Genomic DNA, 7,912 nt, shown 5'->3' on the forward strand with positions numbered 1-7,912 from the left:
ATATAATTATTAGCTTTGGATAGAAAACACTCCAAAGGTTCTAAAACTGTTTGAATGGTGTCTGTGAGTATAACAGAACTCATTTGGCAGGCCAAAACCTGAGAAGATTCTGTACAGGAAGTACCCTGTCTGACCATTTCTTGGCCTTCTTTGCCATCTCTATCCATTACAGAGGATCTCTGCTGTTACGTGACACTTCCTACGGCTCACATGGGCTCTCAGAAGGCGGCAAAAAGCTGAATCGTGGCTTTGCAGGCTCTGGTTGAAACAAAGTAGCGCGTTTGGGTAGTGGCTGGTTACAGTACTGTGAGACTCAGGCGCGTGCCCGCGCCGACCGAATGCTTTGTTTTCTTTCCTCTGTTTACCGAAACGCAGATTCCCGGTCGGAATATTATCGCTTTTTTACGAGAAAAATGGCATAAAAATTGATTTTAAACAGCGGTTGACATGCTTCGAAGTACGGTAATGGAATATTTAGAAATCTTTTGTCACGAATTGCGCCATGCTCGTAACCCTGATTTACCATTTCGGATAGTGTCTAGAACGCACGAACAAAACGCCGCTATTTGGATATAACGATGGATTATTTTGGACCAAACCAACATTTGTTATTGAAGTAGCAGTCCTGGGAGTGCATTCTGACGAAGACAACAAAGGTAATGAAACTTTTGTAATAGTAAATCGGAGTTTGGTCAGGGCTAAACTTGGTCGGTGTCTAAATGGCTAGCCGTGATGGCTGGGCTATCTGAGAATATTGCAAAATGTGCTTTCACCGAAAAGCTATTTTAAAATTGGACATAGCGAGTGCATAGAGGAGTTCTGTATCTATAATTCTTAAAATAATTGTTATGTTTTTTGTGAACGTTTATCGTGAGTAATTTAGTAAATTCACCGGATGTTTGCGGGGGGTATGCTAGTTCTGAACGTCACATGCTAATGTAAAAAAGCTGGTTTTTGATATAAATATGAACTTGATTGAACAAAACATGCATGCATTGTATAACATAATGTCCTAGGGTTGTCATCTGATGAAGATCATCAAAGGTTAGTGCTGCATTTAGCTGTGGTTTTGTTTTTTGTGACATTATATGCTAGCTTGAAAAATGGGTGTCTGATTATTTCTGGCTGGGTACTCTGCTGACATAATGTAATGTTTTGCTTTCACTGTAAAGCCTTTTTGAAATCGGACAGTGAGGTTAGATTAACGAGAGTCTTGTCTTTAAAATGCTGTAAAATAGTCATATGTTTGAAAAATGAAAGTTTTCGGATTTTAAAGGAGTTTGTATTTCGCGCCACGCCCATCATTGGATATTGGAACAGGTGTTCCGCTAGCGGAACGTCTAGATGTAATGATGGACTGCAATTTCTCTTTGCTTTTTGAGCTGTTCTTGACATAATATGGACTTGGTCTTCTGAAGAATCTCAAATATAAAATATATATAACTTTTTTGGTTACTTCCATATGTGTTATTTCATAGTTTTGATGTCATCACTATTATTCTACAATGTATAAAATAGTAAAAACAATAAAAAAACCCTGTAATGAGTAGGCGTGTACAAACTTTTGACTAGTACTGTATATACAGTACGGTCGGAAAGTTTTTTTTTTGTTGCACATAATGTTGAGTTACAGCCTTATTCTAAAATTGATTAAATAGTTTTTTCCCCCAAAATCAATCTACACACAATACCCCATAATGACAAAGCAAAAACAGGGTTTTAGACATATTGGCAAAAAAAAAAAAAAATGTAACATGACATTTATATAAGTGTTCATACACTTTACTCAGTATTTTGTTGAAGCACCTGTGGCAGTAATTACAGCCTTGAGTCTTCTTGGGTATGATGCTACAAGCTTGGCACACCTGTATTTGGGGAGTTTCTCCCATTCTTTCTCTGCAGATCCTCTCAAGCTCTGTAAGGTTGGAACAACAACAAAAAAGAACACCGTGGTCTCCATCATTCTTAAATGTAGAAACATTTGAAATTCTGTTTTTTACATTGGATAAAAGAAGAGACTCAGAGCTAGAAAATGGTATATCATACACTATAGTTGAGGAACAATGGGAAAGCAATTCTGCTTTGAAAGTTGATAAACTTGTAACCTCACTTTTGAGAAAATGTTTCTTGAATGTTTTGGTACCTACTGGAGAGCTCATCTTTGTCTACACCTGTTCAGCATTGTTCACACCATTTTAAGCTTTTTCCCCGACCATCTCTATAATGATTCACATGTGAGGATATGTACTGAACAACCAAAGATTTCAAAACAAAAGGCTGGCTTATACTACGGGTGTGTTCGTGAATTTAATCTGGAGTGTCAGAGTGTGCTCTGGGCATTCATAAACTCAGAGCGTTGTCAGATTGGCCGTTTGTAAATTCAAAGTGCTTCGCTCTCGGAACACACACTGGACGCTCTGGCCGAAAAGTAGGGTTCATCCGAACGTTCTGCCCTAACAACAGCAGTCAAGCACCCAAGCTAACTGGCTAATGTTGGCTAGCTTGCTAGCTACTTCCAGACACAAATGAGAGAAAAGTTCACTGACCATTTTGTTAGGCTGTTTTTATGTTATCCAGAGCATTGGTGACTGCAACTGTGCTGCTGGAAACAATTTAATCACGCTTTTTTGCCAATGTTTACTGAAAACGGTCATATTCAATGAGTGTTGAGCATTCGTAATTTCGTCAGTTATTCTGAGCTCTGGAACACTCAGACGAGAGTGCGCTGAAATTGGAGAAGATAGCCAGAGCGAATTTACCAGCTACAGTTGAAGTCGGAAGTTTACATGCACCTTAGCCAAATACATTTAAACTCAGTTTTTCACAAATCCTGACATTTAAAACCTGTTAGGGAAAGGGGGCAGTATTTTCACGGCCGGATAAGAAACGTACCCGATTTAATCTGGTTATTACTCCTGCCCAGAAACTAGAATATGCATATAATTAGTAGATTTGGATAGAAAACACTCCAAAGTTTCTAAAACTGTTTGAATGGTGTCTGTGAGTATAACAGAACTCATATGGCAGACCAAAACCTGAGAAGATTCTATATGGGAAGTGCCCTGTCTGACCATTTCTTGTCCTTCTATAGCCTCTTTATTGAAAATACAGGATCTCTGCTATAACGTGACATTTTCTAAGACTCCCATAGGCTCTCAGAAGGCGCCAGAATGGGAAATGATGACTCTGCAGTCCCTGGCTGAAAAACAGTAGCACATTTGGATAGTGGTCGATCTGAGAACAATGAAATGGGCGCGCGTGCACGTGAAGAGTCCATTTTACATTTTCAGTCTTTGAACGAAAACGACGTCTCCCGGTCGGAATATTATCGCTATTTTACGAGAAAAATTGCATAAAAATTGATTTTAAACAGCGTTTGACATGCTTCGAAGTACGGTAATGGAATATTTTGAATTTTTTTGTCACGATATGTGCCGGCGCTTCACCCTTCGGATTGTGTCTTGAACGCAAGAACAAAACGCTGCTATTTGGATATAACTATGGATTATTTGGAACCAAAACAACATTGGGTGTAAACTAGAAGTCCTGGGAGTGCATTCTGACGAAGAACAGCAAAGGTAATCCAATTTTTCTTATAGTAAATCTGAGTTTGGTGAGTGCCAAACTTGGTGGGTGTCAAAATAGCTAGCCATGATGGACGGGCTATCTACTCAGAATATTGCAAAATGTGCTTTCACCGAAAAGCTATTTTAAAATCTGACACCGCGATTGCATAAAGGAGTTCTGTATCTATAATTCTTAAAATAATTGTTATGTTTTTTGTGAACGTTTATCGTGAGTAATTTAGTAAATTCACCGGAAGTTTTCGGTATGTTTGCTAGTTCTGAACGTCACATGCTAATGTAAAAAGCTGGTTTTTGATATAAATATGAACTTGATTGAACAAAACATGCATGTATTGTATAACATAATGTCCTAAGAGTGTCATCTGATGAAGATCATCAAAGGTTAGTGCTGCATTTAGCTGTGGTTTTGGTTTTTGTGACATTATATGCTAACTTGAAAAATGGGTGTGTGATTATTTCTGGCTGGGTACTCTCCTGAAATAATCTAATGTTTTGCTTTCGTTGTAAAGCCTTTTTGAAATCGGACAATGTGGTTAGATAAAGGAGAGTCTTGTCTTTAAAATGGTGTAAAATAGTCATATGTTTGAAAAATTGAAGTTTTTGGATTTTTGAGGAGTTTGTAATTAGCGCCACGCCCTATCATTGGATATTGGAGCGGTGTTCCGCTAGCGGAACATCTAGATGTAAGTTAACTTCCTGACTGATGTCTTGAGATGTTTCTTCAATATATCCACATAATTTCCCCCCTCATGATTCCATCTATTTTGTGAAGTGCACCAGTCCCTCTTGCAGGAAAGCACCCCCACAACATGATGCTGCCACCCCCGTGCTTCACGGTTGGGATGGTGTTCTTCGGCTTGCAAGCCTCCCCCTTTTTCCTCCAAACATAACAATGGTCATTATGGCCAAACAGTTCTATTTTTGTCTCATCAGACCAGAGGACATTTCTCCAAAAAGTACAATCTTTGTCCCCATGTGCAGTTGCAAACCGTATTCTGGCTTTTTTATGCCGATTTTGGAGCAGTGGCTTCTTCCTTGCTGAGTGCCCTTTCAGGTTATGTGGATATAGGACCCATTTTACTGTGGATATAGATACTTTTGTATCTGTTTCCTCCAGCATCTACACATGGTCCTTTGCTGATGTTCTGGGCATTATTTGCACTTTTTCGCACCAAAGGAGACAGAACGCGTCTCCTTCCTGAGCAGTATGACAGCTGCATAGTCCCATGGTGTTTATAGTTGCATAGTATTGTTTGTACAGATGAACGTGGTACCTTCAGGCATTTGGAAATTGCTCCCAAGGATGAACCAGACTTGTGGAGGTCTAAAAAAAAATCAGATTTTCCTATGATGTCAAGCAAAGAGGCACTGAGTTTGAAGGTAGGCCTTGAAATACATCCACAGGTACACCTCCAATTTACTCAAATAGGCACAGTCAACTTAGTGTATGTAAACTTCTGACCCACTGGAATTGTGATACAGTGAATTATAAGTGAAATAATCTATCTGTAAACAATTGTTGGAAAAATGACTTGTGTCTTGCACAAAGTAGATGTCCTAACCGACTTGCTAAAACTATAGTTTGGTTAACAAGAAATTTGTGGAGTGGTTGAAAAATTTGTTTTAATGACTCCAACATAAGTCAAAATGATAAGAAGTTGAAGCTCAGTATTGAGAAGTCAGAAGAAAAGCAGCGCTTGACAAGTATTGGTTAGTCAGCTCTGGAAGGTCATGGATCTTTACACATGATTATAGACGCTAACATCTTGTCTATTTTTCTCATATCACAAGATGGGGTCAGAGGGTGCCCAATCTATAGCCGATTACCAGCATGCCATCTAAGCGCTCTTGGCCTTGTAATCAAGGAGCGACTACGAACACACACTGGACAGTTTGTGTCAAATGGAGCCTCGATTTCAAGGCCTATTTTCATCAGTCGCTGTCCGACGCCATGGACAAGAGAGCACAATATGTGCTAAACAGCTTGGGCATCCAATCAGACGCAATTACAATTGTTCAAATCAAATGTTATTGGTCACATACACATTGTTAGCAGATGTTAATGTGAGTGTAGAGAAATGCTTGTGCTTCTATTTCTGATAGGGCAGTAATATCTAACAAGTAATCTAACAATTCCACAACAACTACACACAAATCAAAGTAAAGGGATGGAATAAGAATATGTACATATAAATATATGGACGAGCGATGACCGAGCAGCATAGGCAAGATTCAATCGATGGTATAGAATACGGTATATACATATGGGATGTGTAATGCAAGATATGTGATCAATTTATTAAAGTGGCCAATGATTTTGAGGCTGTGAGTAGGCAGCAGCCTCTCTGTGTCAATGACGGCTGTTTAACAGTCTGATGGCCTTAAGCTAGAAGCTGTTTTTCAGTCTCTCGGTCCCAGCTTTGATGCAACTGTACTGACCTCGCCTTCTGGATGGTAGCGGGGTGAACAGGCAGTGGCTCTGGTGGTTGTTGTCCTTGATGATCTTTTTGGCCTTCCTGTGACATCGGGTGCTGTAGGTAAACGAGCGGAAATGGAGGAAAACTCGCCTCCCTGCGGACCTGGCATCCTTTCACTCCCTCCTCTCTACATTCTCCTCTTCTGTCTCTGCTGCTAAAGCCACTTTCTACCATTCTAAATTCCAAGCATCTGCCTCTAACCCTAGGAAGCTCTTTGCTACCTTCTCCTCCCTCCTGAATCCTCCTCCCCCTGCCCCCCCCCTCCCTCTCTGCGGATGACTTCGTCAACCATTTTGAAAAGAAGGTTGACGATATCCGATCCTCGTTTGCTAAGTCAAACGACACCGCTGGTCCTGCTCACACTGCCCTACCCTGTGCTTTGACCTCTTTCTCCCCTCTCTCTCCAGATGAAATCTCGCGTCTTGTGACGGCCGGCCGCCCAACAACCTGCCCACTTGACCCTATCCCCTCCTCTCTTCTCCAGACCATTTCCGGAGACCTTCTCCCCTACCTCACCTCGCTCATCAACTCATCCTTGGCTACGTCCCTTCCGTCTTCAAGAGAGTGAGAGTTGCACCCCTTCTGAAAAAACCTACACTCGATCCCTCTGATGTCAACAACTACAGACCAGTATCCCTTCTTTCTTTTCTCTCCAAAACTCTTGAACATGCCGTCCTTGGCCAGCTCTCCTGCTATCTCTCTCAGAATGACCTTCTTGATCCTAATCAGTCAGGTTTCAAGACTGGGCATTCAACTGAGACTGCTCTTCTCTGTGTCACGGAGGCTCTCCGCACTGCTAAAGCTAACTCTCTCTCCTCTGCTCTCATCCTTCTAGACCTATCTGCTGCCTTTGATACTGTGAACCATCAGATCCTCCTCTCCACCCTCTCCAAGTTGGGCATCTCCGGCGCGGCCCACGCTTGGATTGCGTCCTACCTGACAGGTCGCTCCTACCAGGTGGCGTGGCGAGAATCTGTCTCCGCACCATGCGCTCTCACCACTGGTGTCCCCCAGGGCTCTGTTCTAGGCCCTCTCCTATTCTCGCTATACACCAAGTCACTTGGCTCTGTCATATCCTCACATGGTCTCTCCTATCATTGCTATGCAGACGACACACAATTAATCTTCTCCTTTCCCCCTTCTGATAACCAGGCGGCGAATCGCATCTCTGCATGTCTGTCAGACATATCAGTGTGGATGACGGATCACCACCTCAAGCTGAACCTCGGCAAGACGGAGCTGCTCTTCCTCCCGGGGAAGGACTGCCCGTTCCATGATCTCGCCATCACGGTTGACAACTCCCTTCTGTCCTCCTCCCAGAGTGCTAAGAACCTTGGCGTGATCCTGGACAACACCCTGTCGTTCTCCACTAACATCAAGGCGGTGACCCGATCCTGTAGGTTCATGTTCTACAACATTCGCAGAGTACGACCCTGCCTCACACAGGAAGCGGCGCAGGTCCTAATCCAGGCAATTGTCATCTCCCGTCTGGATTACTGCAACTCGCTGTTGGCTGGGCTCCCTGCCTGTTCCATTAAACCCCTACAACTCATCCAGAACGCCGCAGCCCGTCTGGTGTTCAACCTTCCCAAGTTCTCTCACGTCACCCCACTCCTCCGCTCTCTCCACTGGCTTCCAGTTGAAGCTCGCATCCGCTACAAGACCATGGTGATTGCCTACGGAGCTGTGAAGGGAATGGCACCTCCATTCCTTCAGGCTCTGATCAGGCCCTACACCCAAACAAGGGCACTGCGTTCATCCACCTCTGGCCTGCTGGCCCCCCTACCTCTGAGGAAGCACAGTTCCCGCTCAGCCCAGTCAAAACTGTTCGCTGCTCTGGCACCCCAA

The sequence above is a fragment of the Salmo salar genome, chromosome ssa20, assembly GCF_905237065.1.
Source record: "Salmo salar chromosome ssa20, Ssal_v3.1, whole genome shotgun sequence".
NCBI lineage: Eukaryota > Metazoa > Chordata > Actinopteri > Salmoniformes > Salmonidae > Salmo > Salmo salar.